We start from the raw sequence: 16,586 nt of genomic DNA, 5'->3' as shown, positions 1-16,586 counted from the left end.
GCGAGCAGTCTTTAGCATCTAATTATCACATGAAATAGATAATTTGGTTGGTGCTGTAGTGCCATGTAGCAGAAGTCAATGAAGCCATTGTACCACGGATCCGTAGAAACCCAAAGAACTGAAGACAACTAGTTCTGCAGAAATACGCTTTTCATGTGCAAAACAGCACATGTTGTCTGTCTAACAAAAGCTCAGAAAGAGACAAGGAGTAGAACTGTCTTAGATGGATACACTTTATAAACAGATGAGAACGTAAAAGCAATGGTTTGATACAAGACTTTAAAATCTTACAAGTAATTCTTCTGTATTTTACATAAGCAAATTCTTAAGTATTATACAAAATGCCCCTGCTCTTCACAGCTAAATTGTTGATAAAAAGCAAACACAACCGAGTGATTGGAAGTTTGAAGTGCAAACAGATGTTGCTTTCGAATTAACTTGCTTTGCTTAACCACCGACTCGATGTTGCAGAGGAAGATGAATCAACTTTGCATGCTGTGGATGCTGGCTGCCAATCTGCAGCATGCAAATGAAATTGTAGCTAATCCCTAAAAGGCAGTTCCTCTAAATCCAATGGATGGGTTAGTTTTTAAATGCAATTCGACTGCAGTTTGCCTTTGCAACCACCTTTTTTTATTTTATTTTACTTTTTTTTTTTTTTTTTTTTTGGTAGGAGACTATGCCTCCCACCAGCAATGGAATAGTATAAACTGTGAGAGGTGGTTTAATCCAGCTCACAGTTGTGTTGTGATTTACTAATCAAAGTGCCCCAAAACACAGTTCTTGTACAATATTTGTTTCCTTATCAAGCAGAGCACTGTGCACCACGTGTATGACACAGGGCACTTTGGCAGTAGGACAAGAGAGTGTAAAAGTTCACGTTGAAAAGATGGAGTGGTTTGGATGCTGTTGAAATGCCAAAATCTTTGCTTGGAGTGTTTGCTTCCAGAAGATTATTGCAGGCATATTCAGAACTCTAAATTCTGCCAAAATGTGAGTTCTAAAAAATGACTTTAAGCTGACTTTGTCCTTATTTTATTGCTCTTGTGCCATGTCAGCAGATCTCAGAAGCCTCTCTCTGTCTTTAGTCATGTGACCTAAAGTACTTATTTGTAATTAGGTGTCAAAAGCAAAATGATAACAGCACTCTAATTCCAATGGGTCTGTCTACCTGAAATGCAAATCTCTCTCCATTTGAGTAATTAAGCTATGAAATTTAGAGTGCTCAAAGCCTTTGATGTTTTGAAGTAATTAGCAATATGGGGAAAGATACTGCTTTCCGCAAGTACCAACAGCTGATTTGTAATAAAACCAGTGTGTTTGGTTTTCTGTTATTAACTAAGTTGCATTATTCATTATTTACCAGTATTTTGCCAGCTGCCAGGCATTTGTAAAAATGTTTGTATAGCTCAAATGCACTGCATAGATGAACACAAATTGTTCCAGTCATTAATTACTGTTTATGTGCCTGTAGCTTGTAGGAATCGATCCTCATCATGCAACAGAGCCCTGGTGTGCAGGAAGCTGTACAAACAAATCCCAAACTGTTTCAAATTTGATAGCAGGCAATGCTGGAAAATGATCAAAGGTAAATAATATGTATAAAATAATTTTAAGCATCAAATTATTTTGGAGAAGTCAGGAAGTTATCAGAAGGAACATAGGTCTGAAATAGAGAGCATTACATTTCATTGCAATTCATGGCACTGCAACTACTTGACCAGCTTCAGCGTTGTTTTTATTTTTATGGGACTGTGGTCATTCAGAATGGACAGTTCAGAGTTGTGTGAAGAAGTGCATACCCTAAATGTCTGTTGGGTAGTTTGCAAGCTGTTGTATATTGTATCCCTGGGCCAGTACACAGAGTGCCTGGAAAAAAATAAACTGGCTTCTCTCCTTGGTCATTAAGGTGGTAGGCAAAATCTGCTGAATGCTGGGCACAGAGAAGGGGAGTGATGGATCTGGAGAAGTAAGAACAGACAGTAAGCACAGCACTGGCAATGATAACTCCAGTTGCAGGACTGCATTTCTTGTTGGGAGATGTACACTGAAATGCTTCACTTCAGAGAATGTGTTCAGCCCAGGTGGTTACTCCAATAACCTTTTCTCTGATGACTGGCAAGAGACAGATATGTGCTGTGGGAAATACTTAGTACTAAAATGCAAACTCCTACCCCTACAACTCTGTTGTATTTTCCAACAGTGGCATTTGAAAACTGCCTCTGTACCAGCAGGAATGATGTGATTCTTGATCAGTGTTCTCATATGGGAGTACAGTAAGTCCTGGTTTAACCTCAAACTTGCAGCACTTTCATCTGGAGAACTTCTATAGGCTCGATTTGGAAGGCTAACTGAAATCTGAGTCTATATTCTTACATGTGCTTACATCCATTTTAAGTATTTGTTGCTCATGTAAGTAGGAATCATTTATTAGATGTCTCTTTTTATTTTCCTAATTATTTTATTATAGAATCGCAGAATGATTTGTGTTGGAAGGAGCCCTAAAGTCCATCCAGTTCCAAGACCCTGCCATGGACAGGGCTGCATCCACGAGATCAGGCTGCCCAACACTATCCAACCTGGCCTTTAACACCTTCAGTAATGGAGCATCCACAGCTTCTCTGGGCAGTCTGTTCCACTGCCTCACCACCCTCTGAGTAAAGAATTTTCTCGTAACATGTAATCTAAATCTCCCCTCTTGTAGTTTAAAACCATTCCCTCTTGTTCTATCACTATTTGCTTGTGTAAAAAGTCAATATTTTATAAGCAGCTTCTAGTGTTCCCAGGTCTTTAGCAGTTTCTGGGCTAACAGCAGAGTGATACTGAGTTCAGCTCCCGTAGAAGCACATGTTTATGTAATACTCAGGATAATAAATGCTAACTTTTTAAGTGAAGAAGAAACAAACTATTGTATAATATTCTGCAAGGCCAATGAAGAATAAGAAGCCTTATTAATATACTGATACTAAAATTAGCAAACAGTTTGCAGAGAGGTTTCAAAGCTGTTTACCCAAAGTATTATAAGCTAATTACTTTGGATGTTGATGCTGATCTCTGCTGCTGAAATAAGAATGTTTAGAATATAGCATTCTGATCAATCACTGCTAAGCTTGAATTGCTAATGAAAAATAAGAAGTGAGGCTGTTTCTAAACCTTTTCCTAAGTGCTGGCTATGGATCAAATTTGAGCTACTTTTGTGGTAACTTAAGTGCTTTATTTATTTGGTGGGTAGACAGGGGTGAGGGATCAGGGAGTATCATTTATACTACAGATCTTTCAGAGATACATATACGATCTTGACTGCGTGATTTCTGACGGTGGTGTCTGTGTGCCTTAGCCAAGGAGCATTTTTAAATCCAGTAGATCAAAATATTCTCTTGAAGAACAGCAAACTTGGAGATGCTTCAACTGATCACAGTGGGGAAAGTTTAGATGGAGGCTTCCATACGGAAGTCGTAATTTCTTTACTCCTCCTTCCCCCCAGTATGTATGTCAGCATCAGGTTTTAGTCAGTTTTTCATAAAATGCCATATTCAAGTAAAGGCAAAGGTATTGCACACCTGATATACCTGCCTCTGATTACACCTGTGAGTGCAGAAGTAGTGCATGAAGATGCCATTTGCACACCCAGCTCCAGTTACACAAGTACAAGACAAGCTCAGTTGATTTGCTCATTTTTCATAATCTGCTGTATTTAGTTCATGGAATGGGCACTGTAAGCACTATAATGTTTACATACTTTTTCCTGCCATTTTCTTCCAGCTGCTATCTATGCTGTGGGCAAAGCTTTCACCTGTAGTCAGAGTTCATTTTCAGAGATGTTACTTATATGGGTGACGTGTTAAAGGATATGGGTGTCCTGTGAATTGTCTAAGAGAGGAGGAGGCACTTGAGAGCTTTTAAACTCCTAAATGACAGAGAAGAGATATAAATAGTGGCTTGTAGCAGTATTAAAAAGCTTCACCTACATAAAAACCAGGGCAATATTTACTACAAGTAATAAATATTTGTAATTGTTATGCGATGCTTTTCAAATTATATTTCATGTCTATTTTTATTTTGAGCTATTTTTTAAAAGTTCAGTTCCTCATGAAAACAAGTTGTATAGCTTATGGTATTACTCTAGCAAAATGATTTCCATAAATAAAGCAAGAGGCAATAGAAGGGAATGTGTACAAAGATTAATGCATCAGACTTTTAGGCTTACACTGACTAACAATAATTTCTGAGTCTTAAGTTATTGGGAAGGAAATCTCTCATATGGAAACAGGCAACAAATCCAAAACTACCTGAGCAACATGGGCAATTTACTTTCCTTCCACTTAAAGAACTGTATTTTTATAGCCATTTTCTTTCAGCTTATTGATTTCTTATGCAATTTTCTCCTCAGACAGAGTGCAGTTAGATTTAGCACACAAATGGACACAGTAATTAATGCTTGTTTGTCAGGCTGATGCAGCCTGTGAGAGCAGCTGTGGGTGGTCCTATGCAGGACACGCAGAGCTGTGTTCCCTTCCTACTGCACTGGGAGGAGACCTGGGAGCTGTGGAGCAGGACGTGTCACCTCCAATGCTAGTTGCTGGAAAAGCAATGACAGAGGTGGTCCTTCCAGCTGGGTTGGATGAGAGATGTGTGGACAGACAGTTAACATTTCCTTCTTTAAAAAAGAAAAAAAACCTACAGTTAGATCCAACTGGAAAACAGCATCTTACCTTCTGTCACTTTCAAATTACTTTCCATTGAATCAGTTGTGGAACAAATAGGTGAAGAAAATGGCGGGAAATGTAAAGTCATTGTGCTAATTAAAGGCAGATAACAACCTTGCTGTTAAGCCTTAGATACTGCAACAAAAAATAGTAACCAATATAGGCCGCATTCCAGCTAGCACCTGGGAACCAAGTAGCATCTGTTTCTTTTGGAAATTTCAGCTTTGTTTCTTGCTATGGTGGAAAAAATAGCACAGTTAATTAGAAATTGTCTTAGTCTCACTTTAGATAGAAATGCAAAGAGAAAATGGGTCCAAACTGTGAATATATCAACCTTAAATGATGTAAAGATCAAAGAATGAAAAGCAGTATCAAGAAAGTAAAACTGGAGAAATCATGAAGATATAGTAAAAATATGAATTCAGATCTTGGGTAAAAATTTGGCTCAGTTTTTATTTTATTCTAGCTAGTGTCTGTACTTTTGTAGAAAGAGCAACCCACAGAACTCCTCACAGGAGTGAACTCCAGTGTTTGGGAGTCACTGCCAAATAAAGAACTGATGATCTTTTGCAAAGCAGCCATCTTGTTGTTATCTATCAATGATACAGTCATACTATCTAAGGTTACCAGTAGTGCAGATCTGGAAAAGGCTCTGCTACAAACTCATTATGTTTTATTATGTTATGAGCTTCTCTTACTGTACCTAGAGTAATAGAAATGCTAGTGCTGCAGCTCTGCAGACTGGAAAATGCTAATTATTTAATGGCCTCCAGTGCCAGTAAGTGAGGCAGTAATGATCACTGTGTTCTGCTTTCTGCTTAAAAAATATACTCAGTATAGCTGACAATCATTAAAACAAGCCAGACTCAAAACACCTCACGCTTCCAATTACAAACAAGCTACATGCATTTTGAAACAACAATCTGGAAGTACTGAAGACCAGATGCAACCTTTCACCCTTCAGATCTATCTACTTTCAATCCTTTCTTGACTTCTGCTGCCTTGCCGTTTGCTCTGTCACTGCATGGTGATCCCTGTCAGTGGGTAATAATGCTGTGCAAAGTATCTCAGGCTGGCAAAGCACAATTGGTTAGGTAAAGGTCCCAAAAATCATATCTTATTAAAGGATAAACTGATGATCAGAAAGCCTTACATGAATGCCTTGTTAGACATAAATTATGAAGGAGAATCAGGAAATTCAGCTGTTCACAGTAAATTTGAACTTTGAAAAACGCAGATGCAGGGCTGCTGGGGAAAATACTTTGACATCCTTAGGAGCCTGATTTCTCATTTTCACTGTCCTTGTTTCTGTCAGAGTTGCTTTGCATGTTGTGTTATTTTTGGAATGAGGATTCTTTTCATACAAACTTCAGAAAGCCTTCATCCATGGTTTACCGTTTGCACAGCCCCTGCTTACAGTTTGCAGGTCAGAAAACTGCCAATTTGCAGCACAGAACTTTGGTTCTCTCTTGATTATGACAAGTGCACTTTGTGCAGAGCGTAATGATGGTGATGTCTTTGGCTAGCACAGAGCATCACCGAGGGTAGTTTTGTGAGTGGTTGAGTACCTGATCTGAGGCACAGGGGCCCTGAGCACGCTGCAGAATTGAGCGTCTAATGAGGCATGCATTTTGCATACTTTCACAAAGTACATCACTGTTTGTCTGCAGAGTGTAAGGCACTCAGAAGCCAGGCACACACACAGTGCAACCAGAGAACAATTTTGAAACCTGCATGTCGTGTTGCGATTGTTGCAAGGCTTTTCCTTCCAGAGAGGTAGATGTCCTGAGCTCTGACTTCTAATGGGGCATTGGTGCAAGGGGCATAGTGTGGGTTGCTCCTTCTGCTTGAACTGCCTCCAGGAGCCCCGAGGCTCTTCTCATTTATTCCAGGGACTCTGCAGACAGCTTTGCCCTCTTGCTCCAGTTCCCTATACTCAGGAACTTAGAGTTCATGAAATAATTAATCTTTTTTTTTGTATGCAGAAGGTGACTCTCTTGGCCTTGCTCATGCACGCAGTTGTGAAAGCAACACTGGTCAGCAGCACTGTAGGACATAGTGTGTGCCAGCAGAAGTCGCAGCAATGAGGGAATGCAGTAGTTCTGAAGTAAGATACAGGAAGATTTTAATTTGCATATGAGTCTAGTAGAGAAAAGCATCCTGCTGGCATGGACCAGAGTCAATTCCTATTATGGCCTGGTAGATACGCTGACAGGAAAATACTACCTAGCAAGGCAACTGTGTGCAGTGATTTCTGCAGAAAATAAGGACTCAGCAAAAAATCATTCCTGGATCTGGGACCTCATTGTACAGAAATATGAAAAGTTGGATTGAGTGAAGATCTTTTAGCTCCACCTGGATATAGAATATGAAAAAGGAGAGTATGTTTAGTTTGAACTCATGTTCATTACTGCTTTTCTAATATTTTTCGTTTGTGTACATTTGGCTTTATTCAAATGAACATAAATGAATGAATATTGTGTTTGAAATGCACACTGCCCTGATAGGAAGACTAACCTCCCTACGTTAAAAGACACGTATAGTGCCTTCTGTATGATGTCTATCACAGTAATAAATTCTGAGGTTTTGATACACAGTCTTTTTCTAAAAGAAAGCGGTGAACTTTTCTCTTAACTGTATAATATCTCATTATTGCATTGTGAATTTATTTCCTCTAGCTCCAGTCCATCTTTGTGTTTTGCACACGTACTCTCTGTCCCTAGAAGATTTATGCATCTTGTTCTTGACCTTCACAATAGGGTAACAGGTATTTAAGTAAAAATTTTTAAAGTCAACGTTATAAGCCACTGTTTGCTGCTTATTGAGTGGGAGTCAGATAAAGCAGCTGTTTGAAGGATTGTAAATTGTTTTTAAGCTTTCAATAAGGTAACAAATCAATTCATGCATATAAGTGGTTCACTTATCAAACCAATGCCCTGACCAGGCAAGAGAAGAGCATGTCTGTTCTATGTGTTACAATTCATAAGCCATCTCTAACCAAAGCAAAAATCAGGATTCTTCATAAATCACTGGTTTCTTTTCAGAAATAAGATGTTTCAACTCAATTTCAAGTGATATTTCTTGGGATGTGAGAGGAGAGAAATTAGCTGGTTGAGCTGGTTTGGCTGTAATCTCTGTACCTCAAAACTTAAGACAGAACTGCTTTTCCAGCTGCGTATCTGACAATTTACTGAGAAAATTAGCAAGACTCATGCATTTGCAGGTGCTGGTAGCATCAGCTGGATTTTTGGGCTCTAACTGAATCCTTATTCTTCTTGGATACAATGAATTCAATAGATGTGTGTGGTGGATTAACCTTGGCCAGCAGCCAGATGCTCACCTAACAGTTCTGTCACTCCCCCTCCTCAGTAGCACAGAGCGAGAGGATGGGATGAAAAAGCTCATGGGTCCAGATATAGACAGGGAAAGGCATATCATTGCCATCTTGGTCAGAAAAAAAATGTATTTGGGAAGATTAATTTACTGCCAATGAAAATGATCATGGAAAGTGAGAAAGAAAGACCAAAATAGAACAATACCTTCCCCCGTTTTTTCCTAGGCTCAACTTTGTTCCGAACTCCTCTACCTTTCTCCTATCTGGGCAAAGTAGAGAAATGGAGCCTGTGGGCAGACCATAGCATCTACTCTCTGCCACCACTTCCCTCTTCTATCCTCGTTCCTGTGTGGCTCTTCCAAGGGCTGCACTCTTCCAGGAGACTCCACCTTGAGCACCTCTTTCTCCCTTCTCTGACTTCAGAGTTGTTTCTCACACTATTTTTTCTCACTCTTCCTCTGCCTGTTTTGCTCTTTCTTAAACATACTTTCCCAGGTGTGCCACCAGCTCAGTGAGTGGACCGGGTATATCATTAAAGCACTGCCTCCAAGTGGGATATTTTAAAGTGTTTTATTCCTACCATGGTAGAGATTGATATTTCTTTGCCTACAGAACATTCCTTGTAGTTACTTATTGTTGTTAACTTTGCTAACATTGCTGTGCTTTCAGTTCAGCTTGTATGGTTATGATGAACGTTCTTCCATTAGCGGTTCTTCCCTTAAGACCACTGCAAACATTACTAACATGTCTAGAAGTGCATTCAGCCTGGATGCACAAAGCCAGTGCATTGGTCAGGTGTCTATATTTGATGTTAACATCTGCTTTTTCCCTCTTGTTTTTATCTGCTCTGAAGCACAGCTCCTTCCTCAGTGATTCTACCTTTAATTGCAAACTATTATTGATATATTTTTCAAGTTTGTAGTTCAGGTGATTAAGAAGTACAGTCTTAAACTCATGTTTACCTGCTTCACAAGGCAGTGGATTTTATACTTGAACATGGACCTACAGCCCGATATGGAATCCCTGAAGCTGAATGTCTTTAGTTGTGGACAGTTTACAAGATTAAATTGCATATCAATATTTACATACACTGTTACCTGATTAATGCACTGCAAGCAGATTGTGGAATTGTGTTGTGTAGGTTTTACAAGAGTTGGTTAATTTATTTACTTTTGAAAATACTTGCCCATTAGATTGAATGTACATAAAATTATTTAAAAAAGAAAGCATATTTGGTCATTATATTGTGTAATTAGAACCAATAGCTTCTAGAGCATTGAGGGGCTATCTTGGATGGTAAGAGCAATTCCTGCCATAACAGCTTGTGAAAGTGGAGGCATTGTACTGATATCAGATGAATATAATGTAAGAGATTACTGTAGGAGATCACTGTGCCTCATCTGTAGCTGTGGTGCTGTGTGTAATGGGAGTGGTTTCAAGAGGGTATCATCTTGCTATGTTATGGCTAATGCATTTAAATGATCCTTTCTGGATGTGATGAAGAGGCACCTGACAGCCAGCCTGCTGCTGAGATGCTCTTTCTGGGTCCTGTACAGTGGGACATGTACCAAGCCCTTTTTCTGTTTCAGTGCAAAATTCAGTGGTGGTAAACCCTCCCTGATGCAAAGACCCTGTATGTGCCTACCCTGTAGATCAGTCATCTTTGAGGAACAATCATTTGTACCCTGGAGCTGCAGTGATAGAGTCCCAAAGGAAGAGCTGGTTGATTCCCATTGTATGCTGCACTCACTTGCTTTTTCCTTTTTTTTCCTTTTTCACATTTCTTTTTCTTTTTTTTTCTTTTATTTTTTTCTCTTCTTTTTTTTTTTTTTTTCTCCCTCCTTTTTTCTTTTTTGCCTTTTTCCCTTTTCCTCTAAAAACTGTAAATCTGTAATATCTTCTTTTACAGAATCATTTTGACCTACTATAAGGGGAACTATCTCTATTAATCAGGGAAAGATGAAACGGCATTTTGAGCACATAAAAAAAATTATAGATCTGACTTGCTAACAATCATATCTCTATTGACAAATAAGGCAAACAATTGTTTCTCAAAGTCCTTGAGAAAAAGCAACCAGAGGTAACTAAGTACAGTTCCTTTTACACTATCTGGTGCAGTGCTGTGCTGGCTCCACAAAGAAGGCAGAAGTTCTGATTCCCCTTTGGACTTTCTCTGAACTATCAATGCAATTTACATTAATAACTGTTACTGTACATGGAGCAGGTTTTGAAAGGCTTTCTTGGCTCCCATGAGTGCTGAGGACTTCAAAGGGCAACAGGAAACAAAAGATTCACTTCATTTAATTATTTCTATATTTAGAAATAAAGGCATGGAATAAATCACACCTGAATATATTAAAGAGACAAGCATGTAAAGATGGAAGAACTGAGATGAAGCACATCATAGCATGACGTCTCTCATCTATTTTGTTTTGTACAAATCTCTGTATATTTCTGTCACATGCATTTTTGTGCTGTTTTATTTTTATGTTTCAGTGTAGCATATCGACGGTTATCTAAACTGCACTGATTCATAAGAAGTCTTACAAAAAATGCTCCAAGAGCTGTGAAGTGAAAAATACTGCAATACTGAATACTCCTGCCAATTTTTGGCCAGTTATAGAAGTATCCAAGTTTCTTCAGCCAGCTTTGAAAGTGGTGGAGGGAGATGGGAGAAGTTTTCAAGATAAAATCTGTCTGCTATAACTTTCCTCGTTGTAGGGCTTTTCCTCCTCTTCTTTTTTTTAATTTCATCTTCTTTTATTTTTCTTTTCTGTGAGTTGTTCAAGTCTGTGTTGATAATAAGTAATGTTATGGATGTAGATCCTATTTACCATGCCTATTAGATATATATTGTGTTTAATTATGAACTTTTTTCTTTTGTTTATTTCAGATATAACATATCTCTCTGTTTTATTCTGACTTTTTTTTGTGCTGTGTTCTTAACTGCCTACAATATTTTGAAGGTATTTTCTATCTATAACTCAGTCTAAGTATAAAACTTCTAAACCTACTAGTGTGAAGACAGCAGTTCATCTCCTTTTCTAGGTAATTAGATATACATTGTGAAATTCAACTCATATTTCTTTAAATGTGTAGGTGTAGGTCATATCTCAATCACTGCAGAGGGCTTTTCCTCTTTTAACTCATATTGATATGCTGGTGGAAAAAATGCTACATTTAGTTTTTATTTGACTGAAAAAGTCTCAGTGCCTTTAATTTTTCCTGTCCTGATAAATGATAATATACCTTTCTAGAGAAGCATCATGGCAAGTGGGCACTCATATTCTCCCACTTATGTCTCATGTCATATCTCTCTCACTTACATCTCCCTTGTTTTGTACTCTACTTAGAAATATGGTGGCCCATTTGGACAACTAAAGAATTGGCATTATTTTTATCCAAATAAATCAAAGTTAATGCATAAAACTTTCTTGTATTATTTTAACTTCATCCTCTATTCCTGCAGCTTGCCCTGAAGGCTTTACTGTGAGAATGAGGAACTAAGCATGGTCCTTGGTAAACACTTGATCACTTTTGCTGGCGTGGAGTGAGATGTCAGCAGTGGACCAAGTACATTACAGTGACATTAGGCAAGAAGACTTCAGTTTAGATGGGACAAATAAGAGAATTTAGTATCATAGTGAATGGGCAGCTGTATGCAAAACAGAGCATTAAGATGGCAGTCACAAACAGTTCAACTCCTTTTTCTTCATTCACTGTGCTTCACACTTTCAATTCTTTCTACAAAATTACTATATTCCGAGCCTAAATTTACAGCTCTGAAATGTACGAATAACTCTGCATAGTATTTGGCACCACCTGATATATATATACCTGAAACAGTAGGGCTCTATAAATAGTAACCTATGTTGCTACCTCAGCATGTCAGTTCATTTAATGAGACACATGTGACAATCCTGCAAACTTTACAGAATATGTCTAGAAGGAACATCTTGACAACATGGCAAAAATATCTGTATCTTCCAGCAGTGTGAGCCTGCACCAGCCTGGCACTATTTCAAAGTAAGGAACCAGTGAAAAGATAGTGTTTCTAAACAAAACAGACCTGAAACAATCACTTTCTTTGAGGTTCTGTCATACCGTGTTGTGCTGCCACATCACGCTGCTGACAGAACTCGTTACATCAGATAATGTCTGACATGACTGAAAAACAACCTTATACAACATATGCTAATAGGACTGAATTGTGTGTCTTTTTTTTTTGTCTTTTTTTCTCTCCAAAAGATTATGTGCTGACTTTAAGACTACTGCTGTGCTCCCTCATCAGCCCTCATTTATCTGTAAAACAGTGACTCAGAGTAGTCATGCATGGTCAAAAATGTTACTTTGTTTAATTTTCCATGTTTTGTTTTGTTTTCTTTTTTTCTTTTTTACAGACTTTATTAAATAGCAGTATCAAAGATTTGTGGCTGAAAGCCACACACTGTGGGATATGTCAGTGTGAGGCTGACAGTGTATCTCCAGGATGCACTGTGGGTGAGACATGCAACTGGACATTCATAGATATGTGTCAAATATATATATTTAAGTATTTCATGTTGAGGAAGAACAATAACAGACATCTAATTCAGCCTTTTCCACAACAACAGGCCAAATCATCTCTAATATTTGCATGTCCAGAAGTTTGAGTTAGCATTGCTTTCTTCCATTCCAGTTATTTTTTAGTGGAAACAGCCATGAAATAATTGCAATAATTGGAGGCTTAGGAAAAATCCCTAAACCATGAGGCATGCATTAAAGTTGAAAGAACTGCATCAATTAAAATCACTGAATGTATGTAGCTTCTGTTTCCATCCACTGGCAACATCTTGCTGTGTCATATTAGCTTAGAAAAAATGTCTGATCTATATTCTTTCTTTCTTGTAAGTATTCATAAACTCAAATGGATCATTTTGTAATCTTCTCATGGATAAATATTTTAGAGTAATTTCTAGACTTGCTACTTGACTAATTTTAAGCAATAGCTGAACTTGGAATTATGGCAAAGGTATTGCATGAGTGTGATTACACCAGCAGGCCTGGGAAGCATCAGAACTGATGCAACCACGCTAAAAGTGCCCAGCACAGCAAGCCTGGCACGTCCTTGCTGCCCTCACCTGGCTCAGGTCACTTGGGCAGGGCTAGTAGCTTGGCTACCTGAATAGGGCATAGATTTAGGAGAAACTCAGCAGAAACTCCTCGTGTGGTCTGCCAAGTTAAAGTATGTCCCCTTCCAACTTTAACCATGTTTTCATTCTGTGAGTATTCCAATTTGTGATTTATCTAGTACTGTTTAAACTTCAAGCAGTCAAGCTTCTGCCTTTCTGAGCTGTCACTTACTATGAAACAGGTACGCTTTTAATGGAACTCAGCACAGTACACTCAATGGTTTCATCATTCTTTCATGTAATTCATTGGTCTTTTATGTAATTCATAAGTCTTTCACGCAATTCATTATGTCTGGCTGAGCCAATCATACCAGATGTCTTTCCTAACATGCTGTTTTAAGTTTTTATTGTTAGGTTCCTAGTATCTGTATAAATGCTGTCCTTTGGTATGGGAGAAAAACTGGCTGTGTTTCAAAATTCTGCTGTAGCACTGGGTGAATCATGTAATGACTTCATGCCTCGGGTCTTTATCTGTAAGATGGTAATGCTTTTGCTGCTATGGGGTAACAGGAAGTATTTTGATGATAAATAAAGTTTTGAAATGTAGTGGGAGGTGGCAATTAGAGATGCTAGAAAAGATCTTACTAAGTATCTGTAAGGAGAATTGTTGCTGGAGATACAACAGTTCTACAATCTGAACTTAGGTTTTAAATGACAGCTTTGAAAATCAGCTTGGCTTTTACTTCTTTGTGCAGAACTCCATACATGGTAAAGAGTGGAAAGCACAAGTCAGAAGAATGCACAGTTAGCAATTCCTCAGATACTGAGCTTGGATGGAGTTTTTAAAAGGAATAAGTTCTGCCTTACTTTCCTCAACTATGTTAAAACTTTGGAATACCACACAATTTTATTGAGAGCTTTAATTAATCTGGGGTTTCCTTTCAGAATTTTTGTTGAGTTTAACCAGTGGGTCAAACCATAAGATGGAGTTTGTGCAATTTGTTAGTGAGACTCGTGCTTCGGTTGGATAACAGCATTGTCAAATTCATTTAGTGCTGTGTTAAGACAAGGAGGATATTAGCATTCACACTCACAATTCCAGTCTAGCTGTGCTAGACATTATGAGAAACTGCAGAGGAACATAGTGTGCTTGGAAAAGTGAAATAAAAAGTTTGAGCTAAGGAGTTAGCCAGGATGGAATTTACCGTGTTTGCTGAGAAATTATATCTGAGATGGAGCTGTTATTTTATTGCTCTTTGGAACTGTATTTATTTAAAGTTCCTAATTTGTGCATAAATGTTTTGTTTCAGAGAGAAAGTGAGAAGGGGGAAAATGATGTAACGTAGGATACGCAGGAGATCAAAGCCAAAAAGATAAAAGCTGCAACTACTGTACGGGCTAGAAATTTCTCCTGAAGCATAAACACCCTTAACTCTAGTGCTTCATAGGCAGCCGCCCTGAATTCAGGACAGAGTCACAGCTGAAATGGAAATCCTCTATTACCGTGTTTTATGACCTGCATTGGCTGCTGTTGGCTAGTTCCATACTTATGTAGGCACCAAAATGTCTGGGAGCACTCACAAGAAAACAGTAAACCAAACGGTACCGCCTAGGTCAGTGGCTCTAAAATAACCCCCTGTGGGCTATCTGGCTGCGAGCTGTTTTCTGAGATAGCAGCTGACCGTGGGCCAAGAAAAATCAATCTTGTATCAACAGATATAATCAGAACCCCTATGGTGGTAATGATTCTGTCACAGTTTTCATTAGCTGGGAATGCTTTTGTTTGGGGAATGGGTGTTCCTCCCCCATTACAGTTTTATTGGTGCTATATGATATACTACCAAACCAAAGTTACCAAACTGCTTCATCTCCTTCCTGAAAGCCAATACTTAATAGAGGGAGCTTAAGCCAAAGGGAAATGGTGCCAGTATTCTAACCAAAGATCCATCTTCTTTTTGCTTCTGTTGGTTTGCCCTAAACCCATGAATTCTTTGCTCCACAGTTCTCAAAACATTGCTGTTGCATTCTTTATTTTCAGAGCTCCTTGCTGCTCCCTGGGAAACTGCTCACCTCTTTATCCCATGCCTGTACCTCAATCCTCTAGACCCAGCATTCCTATGTCTCCGTTTTTTAATGGAAAATTCTTATTTGTCCTCTGTGTTTGTATTCAGTGCTGCAGAAGCTATTCTTCATAGCTTAACAGGCAGTGAGGATTGCACCTAGCCATTTACAATGTCCTGGATATTTTGGGAATTATTTGCATGTGAGGACAGTGAGAAGATGGCCTTGGAGCTGCTCAGAGTGCCCTGGTGCACACAGGTAAGCAGCTCACATAAACTGCCACATCAAGGCTACAGCACGCAGCCATATTGATCTGTTACTACAGATTAGACCAGTTCTTGTGGAGCACAGTGGAGCTGTGTTACATTGAAAGATAAGCTTACAAATGTGTTCACGATGGTGCCAGTGGGATCTGCATCAGAATGCACTCGGGTAGCAATAATCAAGCTGAGACCTCAACAAACTAGCCAGGGCAGCCCTGAGTGGTCTCGTTCACAAGATTAGATGACCATAGACAATCCTCCTGGTCTTGCACTCTTTTCACATTTAAATTACTTGGATGTGTATAAAAAGTTGTGCTTACCCAACTATCCCCCAGCGTCAGTGTTCATCCAGAATGTTCTGCACTGCTTCTCAAAGGCATTTTTTTGATCATGTTTATGCCCATGGGAACTGTCTAATAATTTGAGCATGGATAACTGGGCAAAAAAAAATGAGATCAATCTTTATGATATTTTTAGTACTACTTATTTACTGCAGTCATCCTACGGATAGGCTGTTATATGGCATATCAATACCACTGGTCGTGAAGAATGTGAAAGTGCATGAAAATGAAAGCTCTAGAAGTTTTATGCAGTCGAACTGATAGGGATCACTTCCCGTATCAAATCAGAACATTTTTTACAGATGATATTGGGAAACATTGAACAGGACTTAAGAAACCTGCGGTACTTTTAATATAGCCTTTCCAGAATCTATTAGATAAAAACCTGTGTGTGCACACTTTGAGTTATAAAAATTATGCTTCAGCTGTATCATAGATAAAAAGTGTGTGTGAAATATATCAAATCACATTGTTTCCAGAAGTAGACTGTCCACACTTTTGTAAGAGGATTATTGGATCTAATCAACTGATAAAAGCTGATAGTTAGAAAAACAGATTAGGACACAGTTCATACATGAAGAATATATTTTCTTATGCCCCTCCAGTGCATTTGCATTGGATAACTTCTGGAGTTCCAACTTTACACAGCAGTATTACTAAAGCCATTAGACACATCTTACAACTTCAAAACAACATTTTAGCATCTCTGAAGCCTGCATCTTTTTTTTTCTAAAGCTGTGTGAAAAAATATATTTTCACAGCCCCTTTGC

The 16,586-nt window shown here is 38.6% G+C and overlaps 1 long non-coding RNA gene across 2 annotated transcripts in view; it reads left to right on the top strand.

The window, feature by feature from the left end:
• The window catches only part of LOC116239119 (uncharacterized), a 328,962-nt gene extending 313,297 nt beyond the window's left edge, over window positions 1-15,665 (top strand). For both annotated transcript variants that reach the window (XR_016466097.1, XR_016466098.1), the window contains exon 9: window positions 15,323-15,665. This is a non-coding gene — a long non-coding RNA (uncharacterized LOC116239119). The remainder of the gene's footprint in view (window positions 1-15,322) is intronic.
• Window positions 15,666-16,586: the final 921 nt, after the last annotated feature.

The sequence above is a fragment of the Phasianus colchicus genome, chromosome 4, assembly GCF_987193195.1.
Source record: "Phasianus colchicus chromosome 4, bPhaCol1.hap1.1, whole genome shotgun sequence".
Classification (NCBI taxonomy): domain Eukaryota; kingdom Metazoa; phylum Chordata; class Aves; order Galliformes; family Phasianidae; genus Phasianus; species Phasianus colchicus.
The sequence above is the reverse complement of the archived record's forward strand: the minus strand, read 5'-3'. Positions and strand labels throughout refer to the sequence as shown.